The 3129-nt window shown below is 39.1% G+C and overlaps 1 non-coding gene across 1 annotated transcript; it reads left to right on the top strand.

Moving 5' to 3' along the window:
• The first annotated feature begins 2536 nt into the window (after positions 1-2536).
• LOC142167667 (small nucleolar RNA R71) lies at positions 2537-2643 on the top strand. Its single transcript, XR_012697756.1, has one exon. It is a non-coding gene; the product is annotated as a small nucleolar RNA R71 (small nucleolar RNA).
• Positions 2644-3129: the final 486 nt, after the last annotated feature.

Raw genomic sequence — 3129 nt, 5'->3', positions numbered from 1 at the left:
CAACTCTCCACAATCACAATAACCTTGAGCCGAAAATGACTGTGGGGCCTGAATTGGCCCTTGAGAACTAGAATAACCACTGGAAGAACCCGATACTGACGAACTTGACGAGCTTGAAACACATACTTAAATTTTTGCTCGCTAATCAAATATAGAATACTAAAATATCGTATCCACATAGATTGGATTTAAACAGTATTCTTGTAGTTTCTAGCTTGATTGCTATTCAAGAGAATCAACAGTTGCAATTTATATAATTAATACTAAAATTAACTAAGAATCTAAAACTATTGACTAGTGACAATTGAAACAAGGAACAAGCAAAGAAGGTTATCAGTGGAAGAAGATAGGGTTTTGATAGGATAGGTGCAAGATAATTGTTTGGGATCTAACTCTAGATAATTCACTTCTAATGTTCGAGTGAGTCGATCCAATTCACTCAATTATTAGTTCAAATGTTCAACAAAACTCCTCTTCCAATTAAGTATTAACCTCACAAGATGAACCAATTTAAGCACGTGAAAATATGAAAGAATGTGTAGTGGATTGGTCTTTAGGAAAACCTCTTTCGATTATTCTCCTAACTAGGTTTAATCAATGATTCAACTAGCCTCTTTCGACTACGAATAAGAATTAATGAACTCAACTAACAATATAATGCAAAGATATCACAAGTTATGCAGCTCTCGATTACATGAACAAGTGAATAAAGATGCAATAATTAAATCATCCAAAAACAATTCAATACATAAAACTATAGTTATAATCCACAAACAATCATCAATACACCAAATCCATCAAACCCTAAAAAGAACTACTCTGTAGACATGGAGCAATTCATCACAAATATAATTAAAGTATATGAAAACATAAATTCGATCCAAACTCGGGACTTGAGTAAGGAAAGAATGATGAAATCTTTGTGCTTTTGCTCCTCCAACTCCTCCTTAGCTTCCTTAGGTCTAAAGCGTGTCAAAAGACCAAAAAATAACGTTTTTCCATGTATTTATACCAAGTAGGGTCGGGCCCAGACGAAACCAACTTCTCCTAGTCGAAATAAAACATTGGCTATGTAAACTTTGCACATGCGCATGGCATGGGGCGACGCGCCATGCGGGGAACTAGTGAGAAACTCCAGAGAGCTCAACTTCTGTTAGACAGCCAAAAATACATTGTTGTGTTGCACAGTGCGTCACATTAGTGCAAATTTTTTAGAGTACGGATTTTGCTTCGATTTTGACATCCAGACTTGGTCCTCGACCCCCGAACACTATCCCGGCTTAATCCATTGGGCTTTTACTCAAACATCAAAGCTCCAAATAGCTTCAATTCATTCCATAACATCTACATAGCTCAGAATCTTCAATCTCCACACTTTTGTGGGAGTTTGTTTTGCAATATCGCGCTGCAATGCTCTGTGAGCTTGACCACTGAGGTCTCTTCTATATTCCTCTTCTTTGTAAGGATCTCCTTCAAGAATTTGGCATAAGCAGGAATTTGTGAGAGCACTTCTATGAATGGTAAGTTCACATGAACTTGTTTCAACACATCCAAAAATCTCTCAAACTTCTTGTCCAGCTTTTCTCTACTTTTCTTTTAAGGAAAAGGTAGAGCAGGCATATACTTGCTCTCCTCAGGTTCCTCCCTTATTGAGTTTTCATCCTTCTTTTTCTTCTCATCTTTCATCTGGCCTTTCTTCTTTTTATCAACATCATTCTTCAGCTGCTCCCCACTTTCTTTTTCAAGTTTCACATCATTTTGGATTGGGGTGGGATCTTTCAACACTTTCCCACTCGTCAGAGTTACAGTATTCACTGTTTGTTTAGGATTTCTCTCAGTATCAGTGGGGAGAGTTCCTGGAATCCTCTCAGATAATAGAGTGGATAGCTACCCAACCTGTCTTTCCGGGTTTCGAAAACCAGTACCTAGTTCTTTGATAGCTACTCCATGTTCTTGTATAGTTGCGCTATGAATTTTAAGCCTCGCATCAGTTTTCAGAATAACGGCCTTCATGAGATCTTCTATGCTAGAATGAATGGGCTATTGAGGCTGGAATTGCTGCCTCTGATGATTCATAAATGTAGGAGCTCCTTGTCCTTGAGGTCTGGGGTTATTTTGTTGCCATGCATTTGCAATACCCCCAGGTATACTCCATGAAAAATCGGGGTGCCTCTGACCCATTGCATTATAATTTCCCATAGCATTCACTTCCTCAGTTGAGGCTTGACACTCATGAGAAGGCTGCGTGAGGCTCATTTTGTATCGAGGCTAAGGTCAGCTTTCATATTTCTTTGGCCATAGAATCAAGTTGTACCTGCAAGATGTATTAGTATCAACTTGGTGAGCAACAGTTGATCTTCTTCTTTCAGCACTCTCAGAGGGCCACTGATTTGCATCTTCAGATAATGCATCAAGAATTGTGACTATCTTCTTTGGAGCCTTCTTCATCAATGGGTCTCCAACTGCGTTGCTCAATGTTCTACGTGAGGCTGGTGTCAATCCTTCCCCAAAGTCCTAGAGTTGCATCCAGAGTTCAATTCCTCTATGTTGACACTTTCTAACTATCTCCTTAAACCTCTCCCATGTTTCAAAAATAGTTTCAGGCTCTTTCTGCTAGAAGTTATGGATTTCTCTTCTAATATTGCCCGTCTTAGCTGAGGAATAATATTTATCAAGGAATTTTCTTATCATCTCCTCCCAAGTTTTGATCGATCCACTAGGCAAACTCTGAAGCCACTCCTTAGCATCATCTTTAAGTGAAAAGGGGTGCCCTTAAGTACACTGCATCTTGTGACAGCCCATTGTGAAAGGTGTTCATAATCTCCTCGAAATCCATTATATGTGTGTTTGGATTTTCGTTTAGCTTCCCTCTGAAGACACAACAATTTTGAAGGGTTTGAAGCAACCTTTGCTTCAACTCAAAATTGTTTGCTGCAATTGGAGGTGGTCTAACACTGGATAATTCTTGATTGTAGACCGGTCTAGCATAATTGCCAAGTGGTCTCCCAGGCAAGGATTGATGTTGATTAAGTTTGGGACCCCTTTCTTCTTCATAGATGTTCTGCACATCTCTAATAGTTGCTTCCTCAACATCCCGTGTAGTTTTTTCTCGTTGTTGGGCTGCATCTC

This window comes from Nicotiana tabacum, chromosome 12 (assembly GCF_000715075.1).
Source record: "Nicotiana tabacum cultivar K326 chromosome 12, ASM71507v2, whole genome shotgun sequence".
NCBI lineage: Eukaryota > Viridiplantae > Streptophyta > Magnoliopsida > Solanales > Solanaceae > Nicotiana > Nicotiana tabacum.
This window is presented reverse-complemented; position numbering and strand designations above follow the sequence as displayed.